General features: G+C 32.9%; 1 long non-coding RNA gene across 1 annotated transcript; it reads left to right on the plus strand.

Annotated features, from left to right (window-relative positions):
• The first annotated feature begins 13,590 nt into the window (after nt 1–13,590).
• Nucleotides 13,591–24,777, plus strand: LOC143250726 (uncharacterized). Its single transcript, XR_013028315.1, has 3 exons — nt 13,591–13,693; nt 13,888–14,068; nt 24,266–24,777. It is a non-coding gene; the product is annotated as an uncharacterized LOC143250726 (long non-coding RNA).
• Nucleotides 24,778–24,886: the final 109 nt, after the last annotated feature.

The raw sequence follows: 24,886 nt of genomic DNA on the forward strand, positions 1-24,886 counted from the left end.
ACTTGTGTTACACAGTGTTATGAATTGATTATATTAATACACTTCCCCCTCTCTCCACTTCTGATGGAATTTAGATCGTAACACTTCTACGACCCTCTTTCACTGTGACGACCATAAACTATGGTTGTCGTCGCAACAGCGTATCTTATCTGCAACTAAATATTTTCTAAATAAGATATATAGCTATAAAATATCTACCTTACTTTTTCCCAGAAATACCATAATTTATGCTGTCTCCTTTTTGCATGATTCTTGCGACTCCTTATAGTCAGCTTCATTGATGGCTACTTTGTGTGCAGTATCTATAAAATTCGTAATCGCATAATGTTGGCTATAATTTCACACTTATTATCAGCCATCACCGTGACTACCGATCTTATGCTAAAATACAGTTTTAAAACTTAAAGATTTCTGTTTTCAGAGACAATCTATACGTTTGTGTAAAATAGCCAAATTTGATCATGCATTGGTACAAAAAAACTGTGATGTTTAATAAAATTAATAGAACGAGTCATATTTTTAATTGCACAATAACGTGTTTTCAGAATTTAAAAATTTAAGTCAATAAGCTTTAAAAACTCTCCTTGTTTTGGTGGAAATAATTACATCATCTTCAGCAAAACCTTTGTACGTGTATAATTAGCATGTTTATACAGTTTATAGTCTTTTACTTATATTTTTAAACTTAGGAGAGAAATTGCTGTGCAAGTAAGAAATGTTGATGTTTCGTTCTTTTAACTGTATTCAATTTTTATTACCCAAGAACTGTCTATTTTTGGAAACGACGCTACTAAGATCACAATCAATAAGGCAGAGACCATATAAATAAATATATTATATATAACATCAATACAATTGCAACAATAAGTTAATAACTGCTATGGTACGTGTGTCATGCCTGCCATATAAAGATTAAATTATATCCATGATCTACATGCAACGTATTATATGTATGCATATAATAGATGATAAGATCCCATATCAACCACAAGTTACATCAACATGGTTGGGCGAAAACGATTGTACATCCACTTTTATTTATTAGGTAGTAAAAATAAACTTAAAACTATGTACACAATGCGCTATAATGCGTATAGTAATATTGCCCAGTTTTTATTAGAATACTCACAGCAATTTTTCCTGTAGGCTGGCGAAACAATATTAAATAACATATAACACATGGGTAATGTTAAGGATAGACTCGTTATCTTATATCAAGATTGGACTTATCTTTAAAAAATGTTGCTTTGTATTTTTGAACTACTCGTTTTCAAGACCATTTGAAAGTTTATCTAAACTACTAGATATGAACTTAAATTAATCTGCGAATCTTAATTTTTAGGTTACCTATGATTTTACCAAACAAAATATATGCTTTTTTATGATCACAGCCAATTTCTTTAATAAACAGACGACTACCATAACGACCCATATTATTAATAAACAATGACATGAATGAAGAATTTCTACATAACAGATTACAGATTGCTCTATACTTTCCAGTTAAATGATCGTCGTTGTAAACTTTCTTTTGAACACAACTATTGATTTATCTCCTTATTTCTTATAACTGAATTTGATTATGGTTACCTTATCAAATATACGACATATATTATCATTATTTTTAAATTACTTTTTTATTTATCAAGTACATCATGCGTTTTCTTATTAGCGCTACGCGCCTTTTTTATTGCTTCAACTTCCCACTTCTCCTTTAAGATTTTTTTCTAAATTTCTGTTTAAGCATTTGGTCCTATGTCAACTAAAGGGTCTTTATAATGTCTATGAACGTATCTGATATAATGACAAGATCCATATAAGTCCATGTTTTTAATATAAACATGAGGGATTTATCTGGATCACAAGTATCAATCTTTCTTGTTAAGCATTCAGAATAAACATGTATAACAAAATAAACTGTTAATGAATTATTTTTATCCCTAAAATTTGTAACCGAATCCTTTAAGGACTTTTCACTCTTTACAGCTTCCTTTATCTTATAATTTCTTTCGTGTTTCTTCAATCTGACTTGTGAATAAAAAACTGCAGATATCTATCACAATTGATACATTTTTTTATTTATGCTTTACCATTTTATTTCTAACTAACATAGTTAAATATTTGATAATATGATAATGTGTATTGATTTTATAAAATGCTAATATGATACTCTTGTTTATTTTTAGTTATATTTACAAGATGAATAATACATTTTTCATTATAACTGTAAACAGTTACTGATATATTCAGCTTCTTTTTTAAGTTTTGAAATATATATCATTTATATCAACTGGGAAATTAATTCCTTTATGTGATTCATTATCATCTTTCTGTTTGGCTAACCTTTATTTTTTATTTATTAATTCTTATTTAGGCAATTCAATATATGATGAATCTTTTAATATATTATATTTATTAACTCGAAGTTCTAAACTGACTATGCTTTCTATGACTTATCCAGAACCTCTTTCTTCAATGTCAATTATTTCTAATAAAAGTTGTTAACGGTTTCTTTATAATATTTTTCCAAATTAGTCAACTTCAGTATTATTTAATTTTTCGTTTTTATTGAAAATGCTTCTGTTTTTGACCTCTTTGATACACACAATGCAATTCAACAATACATTTTAAATATTCTTTTGCATTTTACTCGTCAATATTAGAAAAAAACGACATTTTCTGTATCCAACGGAAATTCTTGAGCATCGATATAATTATCAAATATTAATAAGTTTACAAACGCCCACCGTAGGCTGTTAATATTTCTTGAATAGCTTCATTTTTATGAAATGCTTTTTACTTTCAACATGAGTGTCCTCATAAAATGGTTTGTAATATTTTCCAAATACATCACATTTTATTTGTTTCTCTAACTTTCTTTGGTTTAACAATTACATTTGTAATTGCTTTTGCTTAAACTTATTAAGCAAACTTATTAAGTTTGTTATTAAACTTATAATTTCTAATTTTTTAATCTTGTCTTCAAGAAACTTTTTAAACTATCTTATCTAAGTTTAGAATAACAAATATATTCTTTTTGTCAAGCGAACTCTTTCAACAATATTAAGGTTTTCAGACTAATGTGTTCATTACATTTACCGGAATCAAATTTATTAATTTTTAAATTAGAATTATTAAAAGACTACTCAGAGATGAGCATCATTTTGAGGATTCTCTATGATCCTAATAATATTTAGTTAGTCATCACTACCAACCACCAGCTCTTGGGCTATTCTTTTACCAACGAAAAGTAGGACTGGTCGTCATGTTACAACGACCCAAGGCTGAAAGATCGAGTTGTTTGGTGTGGCAGGTATTTGAAGCGGCGACCGGCAGATTACAAGTCGAACGCTGTAACCATCTGGCCATGAAAGAATAAAAACTATCCCCAAAACATGAAACAAACAATTTCAAAACATATTTAAGAGAATAATAATTAATGATGAAAACATAAATAGTAAAAATTTACAAATTTATAAAAAAAGAGTTCTTAAATAATATTTGTTATATGAACTCAAGAATTTATTAGGATATTCATTTTACAAATAGTTTATCATTTGTCCTTCTAATTTAGTTTTCCAATCTTATAAATTTACTTCATTTTTTAAATATTTGCCCCCCTGGCACAGTGGGATGTCTGCACACTCTTTGTAACCGGGTTTCTATACCCGTGGTGGACAGAGCACAGATAGCCCATTCTGTAACTTTGTGCCTAATTCCATACAATCGCTTAACATATTTTACTAATTCTGGTTCACAGAAACTTTCTTCAATGTTTCATCATTTAGATATTTAATTTTGTAAGTTATAGGTTCTGTTTTCAAAACTTCAAATATAACAAATATTTTATCATACCTTTATATTTTTAAGTTTAAATTTAACAACAACTTTATATCTAGCAGTTAGAAATAGTTTTTGCGTTGGATTATTATTATTTTTACATTCATTTTATTTTTGTCTTGTTCCATCTTAATTAATTTACGATATTCATTATTATAATAGTTTATATTTTTCTCTGAAACTTCAATCAATTTTCTTGCATTATAAAAAATAAACTTTTTCCACATTAGGTTAGAAGTTTCTATTAATTTTTCAACAGCCTGAATTTTAACATAGCTTTCATTTGTATATACTGAACATTCTGATTAACAAATAATATCTGAGTTTTTCTTTCTACTAAGAATCTTCTTTATCAGTTTGAATTGTTTTGTGGTTTTCTCTTTTTAAAAATTTCTTTGAAAGTCTTTATTATTTCTTTTTCTGTGTTTACTTTAGATAAAACAGCTCAAGCATCATACTATAATGAAATTCTTGCTTATATGATATTGGGAAAACCTTTTTATTACACGATGTGCAACTCCCAACTTCGTGAAATATTTATCCTGTGTACATATGGATTTGGAATAGGGGTCACGATTTTCTCGGTTCGCCTCCGTTTTCCGTCACATTGTGAAGATTCCGGCCCAAATGTTCAACTCTCTAGACTGAATATAGGATAAAAGATATTTAACAATAAAAAAAGTTTATTTTCATTTATATTTTAAGGCCAAGTAGATAATGTATGTGTTAAAATGCCAAAAGAATATTTATTAACTAACATTTATTCATCACTGAAAGCTTTTCAAACATTAACTGTAAAACGTTAGTAATAGTAGAGAGTAATATTAATAGAGCAGATGACCCCTTGACGTTTTTATATATGATAACACACACAACTGAATATCGTTAAACTTCCGAAATAAACTACTTTGCTGCTATACAACAGAAGTTATCAAAACATAAAGAATGAGAAATAAACCTTTCTAAAAAATCAACAGGAATATTGAGCTTCAACTTAAACATCATAGATGGCACAAGAACCAAATGATAATTTTGTTGCAAAGCGTTCTCGACAGAGTGACGAAAGGAATAAACCTTTGATAATTAGTGATTGAAATAGAATTTATAACTCTTCGATATACGAATACTTTCTTCTCTAAATATTGATTAATTATTTATCATTAAATACTCTATTATATAATAGTGCGTTTCGTAATGAAATAAAATGGCAGCCATAAAAATCGCCCAGTTAAAACCACCTTTAAAACTTCGAAATATTAGTAATGACTGTTTCATAATATTGACTGAGCAAAACTATATTTTACTCTACTTATAAAACAATAACAAATTCTGATTTCATTGTTATACGTGTTTATGAAGTGAATAAAAATTTCACTATTTCAATAAATTTTCGTTTAAGCGTGTGTGTGTTTTCTTATAACAAAGCCACATCGGGCTATCTGCTTATACGACCTCTGTGGACTCTCTCTATATATATATAGAAAACGAATAATGTGCTTTTCTGGCATATAATTAGATGTTAGTGTAGGTTGGTAGAGATTTTGGTATTGCTAGCATACAAAAATATAGCTTATAAAACGGAAACAATGAAATACATGTTTTTAAAATTTTATAAAGACAAGTACAGATCTATTTATATGTAACCTAGCTATCGATATTAATATAAAAATGTTAATGCTATACAAAATATTGAAACGAGAAAGTCAAAATTTACAAAAACTGTGTTACTTAAAATTGCTTTGACTCAGGCTAACATAATTAACGTAATTTGCCAAAGTACAAACAAAAGTTTCTAAATTGCTTAAACCATGTTGTGACTCATGATCCTCATTGAAAGGATTAAAATTTGTTTGATATTTTTGGCAGCCCAGCAAGTCTTAATGTTTATCTATCACCTGCTGTTCTGTGATTGTAACTTTCAATATTCTGTGTAACATTAAGACTCCTATGGATTTCTATAGCTAGCTAGGATGCATAAGTATCGATCCATACTCGTCTTTACAAAATTTAACAGTTTTTTATTATATTTGTAACAAATTAAAATTTCATTTTGTATCCCATTTAAAGATAATCTAGATCTAATAATAAAGGGTAATATTCTTTATTCACATTTTGTTTATAAATATTCGTATAAATTTATTAGTAGTCTTAGACTGATTAATTTCACTAATGATCTATTTGTGTGTTGGTAATTAAGTACAAAGCTACTTAGAGGGTGACGGTGCTGTACCCACTATATGTATCAAAACCCAGTTTTTTAGTATTGCTAATTCACCCACATAACGCTAAGCCACTAGAATAGAGGTGATCTTTAATGATCTATTTTATTTTTCTATTTTGAGTTTTGAAAAAAATAAAATAGTTCTGGTTTATTCTGATGTTAATATGAATTGAACAGTAAGATTGCAATAGAAAAATTCGATACATTTTTCTTTTTTCCGCAGACAAAAGTAAACTGTCTAATCTTGTTTCCTTCAAGTTATGTGAGTTTATTCATATCTATCACATCTTCTAAGTTAATAGAAAATAATGTATCTTTCTTAAATTTTTCATATAATTTTGTAATTTCCTCTTTCTTATTTTTATTAGTGGTAGATTGTAAGTTATTGGCTGTTTGTTGTTGTTGTTTTTGAATTAAGCACAAAGTTACACAATGGGCTATCTGTGCCCTGCCCACCACGGGTATCGAAACACGGATTTTAGCGTGTAAGTCCGCAGACATACCGCTGAGCCATTGGGGGGCAAGTTATTGGCATTTATATTCCTCTAAAAGATGTTCAATCAACAATAAAATAATTGAACGTTTGTGTGTAATTAAGCACAGAGCTACATAATGGGCTGTCTGCACTCTGCCCACCTCACGTATCGAAACCCGGCTTCTAGCGTTGCAAGTCTGCAGACATACCGCTGTGCCACTGGTATTAGAAGATGCAATTCATAACATTTAAATACCAGAATTCCAATCTCAGTTGGAATTAACAGCTACTGAAAAATCAAAAGCATAAAAAGCTGACTCAGAAGAAGAATTAGATGTTTCAATTTTAGAGCAGCAAGAATTGATATTACCATTCGAATTAATTCATAAGCTCGATTTTTATTGAAGAAATGATTAAACAAAGTTTTCGGTTTTAGAAAATAAAGCAAATACTAAAAAAAATATTCAGTTAGTTTCCAGAAAGAAGAGAATCGTTTGAAAGAGAGGTTTGGTTTTGTTTGATTTGTTTTGAATTCCACACAAAGCCGTCCCTAATTTAGCAGTGTAAGCCTAAAAGGAATGCAGCTAATCGTCACAACCCACCGTGAACTGTTGGACTACTCTTTCACCAATGAATAGTGGGATTGACTGTCACATTATAACACCCCTACAGCTGAAAGAGCGAGCATATTTGGTGTGATGGAAATTCGAACCCGTTACCCTCAGATTACAAATCGAGTGCCTTAACCACCTGGCCATGCCGAGTCCCAGAAGATATGGAAAACTTTGAAACATCTTGTCAGGATTGTGTCATCAAGTAGGAGAAACAATTATTTTGATAATTACAACCAATGACGTTCCTCCCAAAACTTTGTCCAATATCTACTTTAATAAGAAGTCATATTCTGTGAAACTTCTGGCGATTCCTTTAGTCAGTCACCTTTCTCAGCTGTGAGTATTTTACTTACAGACCTCAAGATTTTGGTTGAGATGGAGAGGATGACGTACTTGGTTCCCTCTGAGCTCGTGACACTGGATGGCTGCCAAAATTTGTAACACAGCAAGATGTCAATGTAGAAAAGCAGGAACTGAATATTACTCTGTTCTGTAAACATGAAAACAAGTGCCAAAATTGCCCATAAAATGTATGTTTTTTATTTCAAATGCTTGGACGTATGAAGACGTCAATGAGGAACTTATTATGTAACTTTTGCATTTCTAAGTACGTGTATATTACAATGGTTTTAATATAATACCATAGTTATGCATACAAAGTACACGTATCAGATTTTGAGGATTTCTTGTATTTAATTACTTAAAACATTTCCAGTTTGTTGAATTAGACACTATTAGGTTTAATTTTTTGACTGTTTCATGTTGATAGTCCCCTTTTAGTTATGCAGATTACATTATTCTCTGAATTTATTTCGTTAATTTTTGTAAATGTAATATGACAAACAAAGTACTTAACGCTTTATCATTCAATAAAGCTCCAATGAAACTTTTTACTGCTCAAATCACATCTGTGTCATAACAATAATCATGTGGCAGTTTTTAGTTTCCTTTAACATCACTCAATCATATAATCTAATGAAATACTTTGAAAAACTATAATTGTATTCTTTGATCTTGAAACTTATGTGAAGTGTGGATAATAGAGATTCATCACCTCATGCTTAATAGTTGGTGAGATATAACCGAAAATAGAAAATCACTATTTCGACTTTTCCATCTCGTATCGTTTTCATATATTTCTCAAAATTCTCTGAAATTATCTTCACTGTGATTCTTGAGACTGAAAACTTTAAGTCGCACATGATCCATGTTTTAACTTGGATATGATATAGAAATATGCTTGATTCGACTGGCTAATCATAAAAAAATAAACTCATAAACAGCAGACTCTATTAATCAAACATACAAAATATTTGAAATGTTTTTTTTATTCCGAACACTAGAGGGGTACTATGCCAGCTTACGAAAACTATGTATGTTTCACATACAAACAGATTATCCTTAAAGGTCTTTTAAAGCATACAGATGATGAGCACTTCATTGAAATCAACCTTTCATATCGTGACCTGTAACTAGTAGTATATGTATCAAGACACACGGTAGTGTCTCGTGAGGCCAAAAGAATCTGTAGGACACACTGTGTGTCACTAACAAGACTGTTAATTTAGCAGTTTTACATTTCTGTTGCTCGGACTGTGTTAATCCAAACTAACACATATTATCATTGGATGTGCCCTACTGAATCTTCACTCCGTATACCAATTTTCAAATCAACCCATTAAGAAGTACACGAGATATGAATCTCCAAATCTGATTGTATTTTTTCTAATTTTTTTTCTTATTTGCGTTGAAAGTACGAAAAATATATTTGATAGAAAAAGATACTTTTTTCAATTTTAATATACTGATATATCTTTACAACCTACAATGAAATGTCAAACGTAGTCTAAATATGAGCCACATGTGCAAAATTATTCAATAAAAATCGTTTAATTTTGACCAAAATGTTTGCGCACGCTTAAGCAAAAGGTCACGTGAGCTGTCGGTCTGAAGGATTTACTACAGCTTCATCTAAGGGAAAAGTGGACCGTTTTTAGTTTTTTATCATTTGGATTAAAGACGAATGATTTATAGCAGTAAAACTATAGGGTGAAAAGACGTGTAGACCCATAAGCATTGGTTAGGCCAAGTAAACTAGATTATCATTTTCTAACTCACGTTTTCAAAAGAATCATGCGGGTGGACAGTTGTTATTGGTCATTCATTGCCAACTTTCAGCAGAATAAAAGAGCGTTTAGTGTCACATGATATTAGCATAAGTAATCACGTTTGGTACAGCTGTATTGTAAGCATGTGGTTGATGAAAAGACACTGTTAATCTATATTCCATGGCGTTGCTGTGTTAAAGAGGCAAAACTATCACCATATATTTTAAATAATATGGTAGGTCTGTAAAGTATAGATCTGTTCCGAATAAGAGAGTCGCGACCCCGTATTTGATATTAGTTGGTATCAAATATCACTTTTTCTTGCTCGCTGTGGTTTGTTGGTTGACCAAAAATTCATGATATCTACTCAAAATCACCTTAGGTATGAAAACAGAGGTGCGGTAAAAAAAAAAAAAGACTAGGTGTGCGATTTAAAGAAGTATATCAAAATTGGCGACAAAACTGGTAGCTACACTTATAGCTTTTTTAAGCAGTTTACAGCAGTTAATCATTCCTTAGATCACGTGTCATGTTTTACCTACTATCATGCTTTCTTTGTCTGTACTCACTGTTATACCTGGATTTTGTTGCTCACCATACCATCCAAGTTTAGAAGGGTTATACTATGATGTCATGTTTTCATGTCCTTTAACTATAATTTCTGGATTAATGTACCGAATATTTTGGAATTGTGTATCTCTAGAAGGGATAAATTGAATTATAATCTTGAACAGATTCACTGATGATCATCACTTTCTTCTCTAGGGAAAGAATTCTAATATAGAATGTAAAAGATAAGAGCCTTGCGTCTGACGTTCTCTAAACGGCTTTGTTGATCTGATAAGATTTGGTTCTGAAAACATCCACTCTGAGACGGAGAAAGTCAGATTTTAGTTTCGCATGGTTTTTCCTGTTTATGAAGATCGTTCTTCAACTGGTCGAAGAGCTGAGGAGCACTGGAAAGGTAATCATTTTCATTTGTTGAGAGGAGGTCAGTTTGTATTGAAAGACCAAGTTTCTTCAGTGTGGTATATGATCCTAAGCTGTATGGTTGACGTTGGACGATTTGTCAAAAGTTAATTCGATCACTAAGATAAAAATCGAAAGACTGAAGACGACTCATAGGGCTTTTCAGTTGATTCTGAAAGAATTTATTGGAGACTCAAGAAATGCTTGATACCTGCTTGATACCGTGTTTAGATGTTTGGATACCATGCTTTCTTTGATTATCACGACCTTTGAACGATTGGTTCTTTACGATATCCTTTCTGACAAGTTTATGGTGATCTTCTTGAACGTCAATTGTATTATCTTTTCTTTTCATCGTCACTGTTGATAAGAGTTCTACATTTTTCTGGTTTGTAGTAATGTATTCTAAGTAAGGATTCGATTTGCTGTATTGGGTTTTTCCAGAACCATCGAATGCTTTGCATTTTTCTCGGACGTGAATGGACGCAGAACTTTGAGAAGTCAAATAATATTAAAATGAGCCGTCAGGTTCAGGTTCTGTATACTGAACAGAAAGTACAGGTACAGGAAGACTGCTGATGCAGACGAAAGGAAACGGTATCAATAGAAACTGTATATATATAAGCTAAGTTAAATTACACATAATAAAACATCCCTTATAGTAAATTTAATAAATTATCTTTGACAAGTTTTTCTACGCAATATCACAGATTTTTATATAACATTATATCGCCATTTATGGCTTGATAATTTAATAAAAGTACTCAACTAAACTCACTCAACGAAACGATCATTTTTTTAATTACTTTCATAGTTTTACCTCCGGCCCGGCATGGCCAAGCGTGTTAAGGCGTGCGACTCGTCATCTGAGGGTCGCGGGCTTGCATCCCCGTCGCGCCAAACATGCTCGCCCTTTCAGCCGTGGGGGCGTTATAATGTGACGATCAATCCCACTATTCGTTGGTAAAGAGTAGCCCAAGAGTTGGCGATGGGTGGTGATGACAAGCTGTCTTCCCTCTAGTCTTACACTGCTAAATTAGGGACGGCGAGCACAGATAGCCCTCGAGTAGCTTTGTGCGAAATTCAAAAACAAACAAACAAGTTTTATCTCCTAATGGACCTAAATCTATTGTTGCTAATTATCATAAACGTGGTTTGTGTACAGAACAAAACAACTGTTACATTACTTATTCGTCAAATACATTTTCATTCTTTTTCTTTTGATGGACATAATAAACAATTTAGGATAATCCTTCAGGATGGGTACATTCTGTAATAAACATATGTCGAAATAGCCATCGTTAAGTGTTTAATATTATCAATAATAGCTTCAGCTACTCACTAGTTTCAACAATAGAACATTTCTAAACAAACCAGATTTTTGTAGCTGGTTTGCAAGTTGAACATTTATCCTCTTTTTGTAAGATGTCAGTTGTTTTTGACAGACACTTAACGTAACAATGTTGTTTCATCACTAGAACCACCTGCAGACACACAAAGTCAAGTATAGAAAAGAAAATCTGGACGTGGGACATTAAACTCCTGGGATGGAGATAGAGGTTCAGTGAAGAGAGAGTTAACCTGAGGGCTGAAGAAATCTGGGAATTGGAATAATCATCCCTATATTTCTGGAGTTGACAGTTAAGAAACGTCCGTACGAGACTACCAGTGGGGCTCAGCTAATTCTATTATTCTATTCTTTACACATGACGGTTTTATACTTATAGCTTTGAACAAGTCTGGCAATCGTATTTCAATTCACTTAGGTTATTAGGTTCGTTTTTATGAAAATAATTTAACTGAAGTCCACTCCTACTTACTCAAAGTGGAAATGTCATGTTTGTTGTCCTATGTGAAACCTGCAAGTCTTTTGTACAATATTTGTAATATTAGTAATGAAAAACACTGAAGGAACTTTTTGTTTTCTAAACTTAGGCTTATGATTTGTGAAGTTTTCAAGCCTCTTTTAGACATTGTATAGCGAAATAACACATAAGTGGATACAAAAGTGTGGTTGTAAGAAACGAATCGATAATTAGATATAATTTACAGCCAACTTATACTTGGCAATTATTTGTTGCGAAACTGGGGGAAAAAAAAGGAATAAATAAACGCAACGGACAATGTCTTTATATTTTTTCATTAACACTTTTGGTTTGTTTTGAATTTTGCGCAAAGCTACTCGAGGGCTATCTATGCTAGCCGTCCTAATTTAGCAGTGTAAGACTAGAGGGAAGGCAACTAGTCATCACCACCCACCGCCAACTCTTTGGCTATTATGTTACCAAAGAATAATGGGATTGACCTTTACATTATAACGCCCCACGGCTTAAAGGGCGAGCATGTTTGGTGTGACCAGGATTCGAACTCGTGACCCTCGGATTACGAGTCGAGTGTCTTTACCACCTGGCCATGCCGGACTGCTTACTGCTGTCAAAAACTTTCTCCTTACTTTGTGGCTGTGAGTGTGTTATAAGAGTGACTGTTAAATTTGACTATTCGGTCAAACAAGAGAATCCAAAACTTAGTGGTGGGTGCTCTTGATTAGTTGTTTTCCTTGTAGTCTTTCAGTTTAAGTTAAGAAAGACTTGAACAAAAACTCTTTGTATAGTTTTTCACGAAAATTCTGAGATAAATGATCCATTTTCTGTTAATTTTAACAGCATACAATATGTTAAGTTTTAGCGCACATTTTTAAATACTTCTTGATTATTTCAGTTAATTGTTTAATATTTAAAATAAAATTATTTCCAACGTGAAATTCGCATAACAAAAGCTAACGTTTTCAAATATTTAAAAACAACATACAAAGTACTAAATATAAAATAGGCACAGAAAAAAAATTAACGTAAACTCAAGGTTATTTAATACATTAGCATCAGTATTATGAATGTGTCATTAGAATGGAGCGTAGCCTACTGCACACAGTTTAACGACTGTGCAAGTTGTAATATCTTATAAAGTGTGATTTTATTTGTGATTATGCAAATGAAGTTTTGTATAAGTTTAAGTTCATCTTGCGAGACATTTTACTTCGTTCAGAGTATTTCTGTTGAAGATACTGTAAGTTTTTAAACAACATTTGTGGTCTTTCTAAAAAATAATGAGCTCAAAAAGTAGGTTTGAAAATGACCGTTTGACCTCGTGATCTCATTTTATGAAAGAACCTCAATACTGAAGTGATACACGCAGCTAATTAAAACAGAGCTATGTATTTGCAGATTGACTACGCTAAAATTTCATGACTATTTTTAATAATTAGCAATAGCTCTTTTTTAACTTTGCGCGATTATTTTTGTCAGTTATGTCAGAATAATTTGCAAAAGCTTTTGCGAATAGACAAAAACAAACAAACAAGCAAAGATTTTAGTGATAAACACTCTGTATTATAACAACTATTGGAGTGAAATATACAACTTATATACTACTTTACGTTTCCTACAGCGTAGCTAGAGGAAAAGACAAAGTAAGATTGTTTGAATATTAGAGAAATAAACGAATTAGTTTTATTCATTTAAGTATTTAAGATTTCTTGAAGATATGACTAGTTAAAGTGGTTAGATACTTTACGTACAATTTTACTGAACATTTGATATTTTAAATAGCAAAATATATAAATACTACAACAGTCTTCGTGTTTGTTTTTCATTGTTTTTGTAGTAAATGCTCATAGCGACTGCTTTCAAGGTTTAGTATCTATAAAGTTACCGTTTGTCTATTTGGAATGATGTACCAAGCTACACAATTGGTTGTCTGTGCGCTGCCCACCACGAGTATCAAAACCTGCTTTCTGGGAGTGTGAGTCCGCAGACATAACGCTGTGCCACTTGGGATTTATAAGGTAATTGTTTAACAATAATTTAGAGACCATAGTTATTTGGAAAAAATAAATTTGATACTGTGCGATTTCAGTTTTCTATACAATACTATCTATCAGTAAAAATCCTCAGCATTTATTAGTCACGAAACTTTATCTGCGAGATAGTTTCCATTTTGTTTACTCGGTTGTTGTATTAAGCCTTTTTATGTTTATATTTCCGTATTATTTGTTTGAAGTTAAGTGCAAAGTTACACACGAAACTATCTGAGCTCTATCTACCATAGGTATCGAAAACCGGTTTCTAGCGTTGTAAATCCGCAGATATACCGCCGTGCTACTTATAGTTGCACGAAGTCGAAAGATAAAATATATCTCCAACCTCATTAAAATTTTTCTCTTAGAGTGAAATGATAAATAATAAATAAAACGGACTAAGTCGATTATGACCTCGATAAATTAATAATACTATGGTAGAGATGTACAAATATTGTTAATTAATGAAAAAATAAAATGATAAAATCGTAATTACTTTTCGATCATAGAAATATACCTGCATATTCTAAAAATCTGAATAATGGATCGGAAGGTCCAAAGTGTCATTATATGCCACTAAACATGATTCTTATTTTCATTTGTGGTGGGTGGTGTTATGGATGTGACAGTCAGTCCAGCTAATCATTTAAGTGTAGCCATATATGCGGTAGGTACTGTTGACTAGTTGTCTTTTCTTAGATCAGCAATTATAAATTTAGTATGGCTGTATCTGAATCTTTGAGATCTCTGACATGACCATTTAGCTCATTTTTTCGTTCAGGTTTAAAATACAAAGTGTTCTCTGTTTCAACGCTCCAATAGACTAATATGCATATTTAGGGCTGTAGCGCAGCGCCCTCTGATACGATTGTGACTTTACAGAGTTTTTCATTCAAGCCTTATCGTATGTTCTTCTATCAGACGCTCATGGAAGTCAAATTTAAACAATACATGTAAAGTCGTTTTTATTTAAAATATTTCTTTCACTCGTATTTTCTGCTTCTTGCTTCTTAATTGTATGTCTGTTGTTGAAAACAAAGCTTTGCTGTGGGTTATCCGTGCCTTGGCCCCTTATGGATCGAACACCGAATTTTATCGCTCAGGCACCAAGGTTAATGAAAACTACCAGTTATAAACTGATAATAACATATTCACGGAAATGTAACTATATATGGGGTTATATGTAACTTGACTTAGTGCTCTAACAGCCCCTGTATAGCCTGATTGTTAGGACTCGCAATTTGAAGATTGCGGGATCAAAACTTCATTCCACCAAACATGCTCGTCCTTTCAGCCGTGGGAGCGTTATAATGTAACGATCATTCCAACTATACGTTGATAAAGGAATAACCAAAGTTTTGACGGTGAGTGATGATGACTAGCCGTCTTCTCTCGAATATTTCACTGCTAAATTAGGGACGGCTAGCGTAGATAGTCCTTGTGTATCTTTGCGCGAAATTCAAAAACAGACAGATGGTGCTCTAACATTAGGAGGTTTCCAAGTTCAAAGTATGCCCTATATATCAATTAGAAGTAAATCATTAACTAGTGGGAGAAATTTAAAAAAACAAAACAGATAACATTTGAAATCAAACGTTTCAGCACCTTGACTCTGAACACGACTAAATTTAAAAGAAATAATAATCTGTATATTTTTATAATTAGTAAAATATTACTTTCCTTATTCACAACGTTTGTCAGGCCAAAACTTCTCCAACATGTAAAAATAGGCTTCAACAAATATTTATTTTGTAAGGATTATCTTTCTATAAGTTTATTGTGTGTTTATGTCGAAGACAAAGCTACTACACACAACAATCTGTATTGATATTGCTAACACAAAGGGTACATAAATTATGTTAGAAAGTGAAGATAACAAAAATTGTGGTCGAGTTTGTTTGGAATTTCGCGCAAAGCTACACCAGAGCTATCTGCGCCAGCCACCCCTAATTTAGTAGTGTAAGACCAGAAAAAAGGCATCACCACCCATCGCCAACTTTTCGACTACTCTTTTACCAACGTATAGTGGGATTAACCGTCATATTATAACGCCCCCACAACTGAAAGGGCGAGCATATTTGGTGCGACCGGGATTCAAACCCGCGATCCTCGGATTACGAGTCGAACGCCTTAACACGCTTGACCATGCCGGGCCTTTGTAGTCAACCCTGAATTTACACAATGAATAGTTTATCTGTTGTGTGTTCACCACTGGTATCAAAACCAGATATTTATGGCTAAGAAAACAAAACAGGGGGTATAAACGGAAAAGTTTTTTTTTCGTATTTGTAATTCGAGCATTTAACAATAACATTGAATATTACTCCGACAGATGGCGAAATAAATTAAATTCATGCCTACTCCAGAAACAATGAGCCAAGGCCGAGATATAGAATTATTAGTCATTTTCTGACAGCACCTTTTTTTTGTTTTTTCTGGTTCTGTAGTTTCTTCCCACGGTCTCTTCAAAACTAAACATTTATCTTTGTTATGTTTTAACCCTTAGTGTTATAGTGGCAACTGACGTCAAGCAGAAAATGTCGACGTATTAATTTACAACGAAGGGTGGAATTAATGGAGTAATTTCTTCCTTTTAACCTTTACCATTAATAGTAAAAATACAACACGCAATTCCATAATTGGTAAATGAGATTACAACAGAGCTTCGTGACTGTAAAACACGTAGATACAGGTAGAGTGAATCGCGATAAATTATATAACTTAATTTAGTAAAGAGTTTTAACAGACTTGGACTTAAAACACAGAGCCCGGCATGGCCAGAGGGTTAAGGCACTCGACCGGTAATCAGAGGGTTGCGGGTTCGAATCCCCGTCACACCAAACATGTTCGCCCTTTCAGCTGTGAGAGCGTTATAATGTGACGGTTAATCCCAAAATTCGTTGATAAAAGAGTAACTCAAGAGTTGAAGGTAGGTGGTGATAACTAGGTGCCTTACCTCTAGTCTTATATTGCTAAGTTAAGAAGGGCTAGCGCAGATAGCCCTCGTGTAGGTTTGCGTGAAATTTAAAACAAGCTAAACAAACTAGAAAACAGAAAAAAAGGATTAATCGAACTGTAATATAATGGATAAAGTTCTCACTTTTAACAACGAGAGAATATTCTGTCTCATGTAACACACAACTACATGAAGAGCTTTAGAATAAAGAGAATAGTCATCTTACTTTGTCTTTTGCTAAAGTGGATATTTTTGGGTTATTTGTCATTTTCTGGTGGCTTTAATCACCATAACTTATTCAATGTGAATCATTTTGTTTTATAAAACAAACAGTTGTAAAAGGTGTGTAGACTCATTAGTGGTTACTTCTTATTTCTACTAGTAACAAGAAATTATATATTATTTACAATACTCCTTCCTGCATTACATTATTCGTTCATTGCACCCCTAAGATGGATGAACATATGTGTATGGTGGTGGGATCCAGGAATAAGTAATGCAGATTTTCTTCCCTCTCATATGCCCTCTACTTTCTGAACTTTTCCATCCAACTCTAGAATTTTAGAATAATTATTTTTGTTACAATTTTATACATTTTCACTTGATTTCTATCGGTACTGTAACTTCTATGTGTAAAAATCACCGACTTATTCAATTCTTTTCTACACACATTACTTTTTAAAGCAAGGACTTGATTTGGTTTGTTTTGAATTTTGCGCAAAGCTACACGAGGGTTATCTACGCTTAACGTCCCTAATTTATCAGTGTAAGACTTAAGAGTAGGCAACTAGTCATCATTACCCACCGCCAACTCTTGGGTTACTTTTTTACTAACGAATAGTAGAATTGGCCTTCACTTTATAGCGACTGAAAGGACGAGCATGTTTGGTGTGACGGGGATTCGAACACGCGACCCTCAAATTGCGAGTCAAGTGCTTTATCCACTTGGCCATGCCGGGCCATTGAAGTAAGGAATGTCAACACCAGAATACTTCGGTAATAGTATGCATTAGATTATCTATTTCCATACAAGACACATAATGATTAGTACTTTAGGCTGTAACTAATCTTCAGTGGATCGCTTGCTGTTCTAGGTATGCAAAGGTAAATCCTTTGGTTTGCAGACTTACCGTAGGTACACGGTTGTTTACCAGTTACAGCTGATGGAGAAAAAGAAAATTGATGTTTTTACGACCAGGTTTCTAGAGCTCAAGAACAACTAGCCGAACTCTAGAGGTAATTTCGTATCTGATTAGTGATGGGGTTTTCGTCTCTGTTCGTTTGGCCGAGTTCTACCGTCATCTTGACGTACTATCATACAGTATGTTTAGGCAACTAACTACTTTCAACTGTATTTTTATGTATTATAACTTATTTCGGACGAGTATCTAGTTTGCATGGCCAAGCGCGTAAGGCGTGCGACTCGTAATCCGAGGGTCGCGGGTTCGCGCCCGCGTCGCGCCAAACATGCTCGCCCTCCCGGCCGTGGGGGCGTTATAATGTGACGATCAATCCCACTATTCGTTGGTAAAAAAGTAGCCCAAGAGTTGGCGGTGGGTGGTGATGACTAGCTGCCTTCCCTCTAGTCTTACACTGCTAAATTAGGGACGGCTATCATAGATAGCCCTCGAGTAGCTTTGTGCGAAATTCAAAAATTTGAATTTCAATCTAGATGTTAATAAAATTTCAACACGTATTAAATTTGTGTTATTTGCTAACAAGATTAATTGAAAGTTTCCTTTTTCTAACACAAATATATATTAGTATACGAGCATAAAAACAATACAATTTATAATAACGGTTATTACTAATAGTTATTAGAAAGGATGATTTGTATGCAAAGTTTTACAAACTTTTTAACAATACTGAGTATCATATCCGGTCTAGAACTCAACGTTCACGGAGAGCAAAGTAATTCTTCATTGATACACGTGTACTTTTTTTTTTTTTTTTTTACAACTGGCTAAGCTTGAAGCGCCTGCAAGTTTCACTAGCGACAACATCTAATGTCCTCATAGAAATACTAACGTCTGAAGCTAAAACATCAAAGTTGAACGGTTTGTAACGTTTGAAATCTGTAAACGATCCTAGTTCAATTCTATAGTTTTTCGATTAACAGACGTGAATCAGAACTATAACTTTTAAGGCCTATAGCACATTAACTGCAGCCTCCACTGTCTCTCGTATAGATGCTTTTATATGAATCAGGCAAATTCCTCAAAGTTTCAACTATGTTCTAGGGCGTTTTTGTGAAACAAATATTGTTGATTCTTACTCTCACGAATCTTCTACAAATTTAGAGAACAGGAGGAACTTGCGCGATAAACTGTTTCAACAGCCAAAAATATATGTTACATGCAAAAAAGAAAACTATTCTGAAACAAGCGTAAGTATTAAATAAACGTATAACGGTAAACCCGTTGCAGGATACAAAGATTTACTTTGATCCAGTGATAAATCTAAAAAAGAAATCTTAACTCAGTAAAGAAACACAAACTTTTATTTTCCTCGCAGTTTGTACGGAGAAGTTTGTAATAATCAACAATATATTTTTTACTAGCACTAGCATATTCTTTGGTTAACTGAAATTTCTATAACCTCGCCTTATCGTTTATAAACTGACGCGCCAAGATAGAGTATATATTGTTGGTTTGCTACAGTTAGTATAATATAAACCTAAGAAGATATAACTATGTTTAACGCTTATTAAAAGAGAAACTACAACAAATATTCAAATAAAGTCTCTTCTCCTTGTTCAAGCAAAGTCTAGAGACTTTTCTACTTAAGTAAAGTATTGTATTGCAAGCATTCAATCGAGTCTTTTAGCACTGCATTTATAAATAAGGAATATTCCTTATATATATTTGAACTTGTGTTGATTTTGTTTTCTTTGCTGCACATGTTTATTTTCTTCTTTGCAATTATTCATTTTAAAATTCCACCATTGTAGTATTTAATACTTAGCTGTAAGTCAAGTGCACTTAGAAATATGAAACTTCTTTAATCTGAGTTAAGATTATTTGTTAAGGTCGCTTACAACGTTTGTTAGAATGTTTAATAAATGCTGCTATATTAAAACCTATTATTGCCTAATTACTGTGCATAATTAGACGGTATTATGCTTTAACTTCAGTCTAGGAATCTTGATTATTTTAATTTATTTTGTTCTAGTTTTATCCAGAATTTAGATTATATTATACTTTGAGTATTACTTTTACTTTATAATGTAAAATTTCAAATTGATATCCTCTGGAATGTAATACGAGAATAACCCCAGACAAAGTAACTCAGAATTGAGGGATACGGCACAGGAACCTTCGTTTGCTCCAAAACACAAAATTGATTTTTGTCCAACCGAATGAAGAAATCTGTTCTTCCACTGTTGCAGTTTCAGACTCAGTCGAAACTTGTCTATAAAAACAATCACAATATGCAGCGAGTGTTGACTAAAATACAATAACTCAAACACATTTTATTGTACAACAAAAAGTTATTGTATCATATTACAGTTATGGCCAGTTTGTTTTTTGCTGTTCATTCGGTGGCTTAGCAGTAAGCTGCAAGATTTATAACGCTAAGATTCTAAGTTCAATTTTTGTTTGTTTTGTTTTTGAATTTCGTGCAAAGCTACACGAGGGCTATCTGTGCTAGCCATCCTTAATTTAGCAGTGTAAGACTAGAGGGAAGGCAATTAGTCATCGCCACCCACCGTAAACTTTTGGGCTACTTTTTTACCAACGAATATTGAGATTGACCGTCAAATTATAACGTTCCCACAGCTGAAAGGGCGAGCATGTTTGGTGTGACGGGGATTCAAACCCGCGCCCCTCAGATTACAAGTCGAACGCCTTAACCACCTGGCCATTTTACGAGGGATACTGAGCAGATAGTCCCATGTGTAGCTCTGTGCTGAAAGAAGCATTTATTTATCCACTGCTGTTCATTTTATTCTTCTGGAAACACATTTTTAGAGGATCTTGTTATATGCGGGAAGTTGGAGCTTACCGATTGGTTACAGACTTGCCTGTGAATATTACAACGTTTCTTACATTTATCTTATTGTAATTTCGAGCTAGTTTGCTTTATATGTACTTTTCTTTGTCTGATAAAATCCTCCGTTAACTGGCAAATATCATCCGCTAAAGATCATTCATTAAAAACAAACATACATTTAGGCTTAGTTCATAAAATTAGAAATTATTTAATTTTTTTAACTTTCTGAAACCGCGGCTGAACTAATTTGAAATGTGAATAAATAATTTCACTTAACGTTCATCTTATAAATTTTTAAAAACAGGCTAAATGCTCGCAAATAATAACAAGAAATAACTTGTGGTCCAGTTTTCTTGTTTTCGCCCTTCTTGTTCTTTTTTATTTTTTTAATAACGAATAGGAAATTGTTCGACCTTATTTGGCGACGCCGCAAATGGCTTCGTTTTCAAGTAGTGTGCATTGTACATTAACTTGTATTTATCGGTTCAAACCTTCTAGTCCAGCGTTCAAGGTAATGTCACCAGTAGGAGAACTGGAATAGACATCACGATTACGTGTCGGCGTCACTGCAATTATCAGGCTTTACTTCGCGCTTCTGCTTCCGTGGTTCAGTAGCATGAAAGAATGGTTATTTTTTCTACGGACTCGGCATGGCCCATAGTTGTTAGTTTTGCTGCTGTAAGTCACCCGTCTTTAATTCGATTGACAAAATATGGAAACGGTTCACTTGTACTCTTAGGTCAAGCTGTAGTAGAGCTTTCAGACCAAAAGTGGACGTCGCTATCTGTGTAGGCATGCGCAAACATTTTGGTTAAAACTGAGTGATTTTATTAAATTATTTTGTACACGTGGCTTATATTTAGACCAAATTTAATAACTAATTGTAGGTTGTAAATATCTATCAGTGTACCAAATATGAAAACAAAAATCAATAAAAATTAAATACATTTATCTATCAAATAAAGTTTCCATACTTTTGTTGCAAAGAAAAAAACAAGAGGGAATTCTCAATAGCCATGGCACTTGAAATTCCTTTAGGCAAGATTAGAGTAAATTAATCTATTTAATCTATTTTAAATTTTAAATAATTTTATACTGTTGCTTCAGTATTAAAACGAAACGCGGAAAATGGTGTAAGAAAATGTATGAATTGCGAAATCAGGTTAAGCAATAAACGAAGCATAGCTCCCTTACAAAGAACGCCAGGTGTAACTACGCTTTATCAGTTAGAACTATCGGTGTATTAGTCCCCTTGTCAAAATCTTATACAGGAAATAAACATGTTAGTAGTCACAGACTATTTGATTAGATTTCCTGAGGTAATATGTTTTTCTGATCAGAAAACAGAAACCACTGCTAAAGCATTTACGAATAACATAGCTAGGCATGGTATACCACAATATTTACTGAGGGATAGAGGTAGTAACTTCATATCTAAGTTAATGAAAGAAATTTGTGTAAAGAAAATTGAGAGAAGGATCAGAGAACATGAACGAGCAGATTGCTTTACTACTGTTTGCATATAGGAGTGCCTAAAATGAATGTATCCAGAAAAGTCTATTCTTTTTATTACATGGTAGCGATGTTATGTTAGCAATGTAAGAAATATTAACTCTTGAGAGAATGAGTTATACAACAGATGATGATTACAAGACAGAATTATTACAATGAATGCAGTTAGTATTTGAGTTAGCTAACAAACATTTAACTAAAGCTGCAGAGCATAGAGAGAAATAAACAAATAAAAAGGCACAAACTAGTGATGTAAGGTTAGAGGACACAGTATTGTTATACACCTCAATTCTTATGAAAGTAAACACTAAAAAACTGACAAAGTTATGGAAAGGTTCGTTTAGAGTTCTCAAACAAACAAGTCCAGTTCATTTTGAGATCTATGTAAAAGGTAAACAGCTAGTGCATGTGAATAGATTAAAGGAAATAAAAGTTTGTAGACTTTATCAGTCTGAACGCGTAGTAGCTGAAAAACAACGCGATCAAGCTAAGAACACACATGAAAAACTGGAAACTTAAGTGAGTTTGACTTATGTCTTGATTATGAAGAAGAAATACTGTATACAGAAATAGAAACTCCAGAGACAAAAGAAAATGAAAATGTTGTTTTAAGTGATGAAATAACAAGTAGAGATAGTAAGGGTAGTATCCCAGTAATTGTGGATAATGCCTCAAGTACCCCAGTGACACCACAAACTGATGTAGCGACCCATGAACATAATCTTAGTTCACACGGTCCGATATCAACTCAGCCTGGAGTGACCCGTAAGGAGTAAGCGAGTGATAGTCGATCCTCAAGTTGTACATAAACCGTAAAAATGACGTAAATGCAATTGATACTGTTTCTCGTCATGACTGTAATCGATGCTTTCAACAACATGATAAGCTACTTACGAAGTTGTAACTAGTGTGGATAGAATAAGTTATGTACAGGTATATTCAATGTATGTTATACTTATATATTACATTAAAGATTATAGTTATTTGTATTATTAGTAGATGTATCTATATCTTTACAGGATTCTTATGTTACTAATGGTAGAAATCGGGACTAGACAAAATGTTAGTATTGTTCCAGTGGAAAAGAAGTCAGATATGTTTTTGCCAAGGAAGGTAATTTTGCATTATTCAAAGATAAATGGATAACTGTCGAATACATGCCGTTCCAACAATACTTTCGAGTATTAATGCGATTACAAAAAGAGTTAGTAATGTTTTGAAAGTCATTTGACATAAATACTCACGTTATTCCAAGATATACACCAAAGAGGAAAAGAAGTCACGGATCAGCCTCCTGTATGTGTGAACCTGGAAGACTACAACTGTCTTCCTTACAGACAGTTGGGTTTTCCAGATACAATTCTTTGTGTTTACCATCGGCACCCACATGAATATTGTGCCAACTGGAAGTATGTGCTTTTAATAACTGAATCATCTTCAGTGGGTGATGGATTTTCCGACACTTCCAAACAGAGTTCTAAGGAAAGTTGTGTATGAAGCTGTAAACAATAACTAACAACATACAATTATTGTATGTGTATAATCATTAGATAATCGCCGTATTTTGATATATGTGTATTTTGAATATATATATAACTGTGTTATATATATATATCTAAAACTTATAACCTGATTTTGTTTTTTTAATATTTGGATATTGTTATTGTAACCAGTTTGACTACTAAGTTATTTTAATGTAGTAATTATTATATTAATTGTAACAGTTGTACAAGTAAGAAGGCAACAAGCGACTCACTCACCATCACAGAAACCGATTTATTGAGAGTTTTAGTTCTTGTTTTGGAAAAGCCCAAATGAAGTGTGAGAACCACTTACAGATGGTTATGCATACTACTTGGTAACTAGTAAGAATACAAAGAATATACCGTATAAAATTCATGTCTGAAGGTGAAATTGCAGTTCTGTGAGTCAACTTGAATTTCCATGCCAAACTCCAGTTGAACTCTAGAATTCCAAAATGATGAAGGTTTCCAATATCTAATGGAACACCTCCTTAACCTTGTTGCAAGTAAGACTGCTATTTTTCTTATTCAGTCCATGTACTTTAGAAGAAAAAAGTGAAGTAATTATTGATGATTATAAATGACTATAGTTTGTTTTGGGTGCTATATATGCAAGTGAAAAATGTTTTACTTGAAAGTTTGAATAATAAATAACTAATTATTGAAAGTGTGTATCAACGTAAGGATGAAATAAACTTGATATGTTTTGTTGAATATCAATCTCAGAATCAGTTTATTTATTCTAGCTATAGATTTGTTCGAGTTAGTGATCTATGGGTTCCAATCAACTTTGCATTCCTCACTTAAACAAATTATGTATAA

This window comes from Tachypleus tridentatus, chromosome 1 (genome assembly GCF_004210375.1).
Source record: "Tachypleus tridentatus isolate NWPU-2018 chromosome 1, ASM421037v1, whole genome shotgun sequence".
NCBI classification, from domain to species: domain Eukaryota; kingdom Metazoa; phylum Arthropoda; class Merostomata; order Xiphosura; family Limulidae; genus Tachypleus; species Tachypleus tridentatus.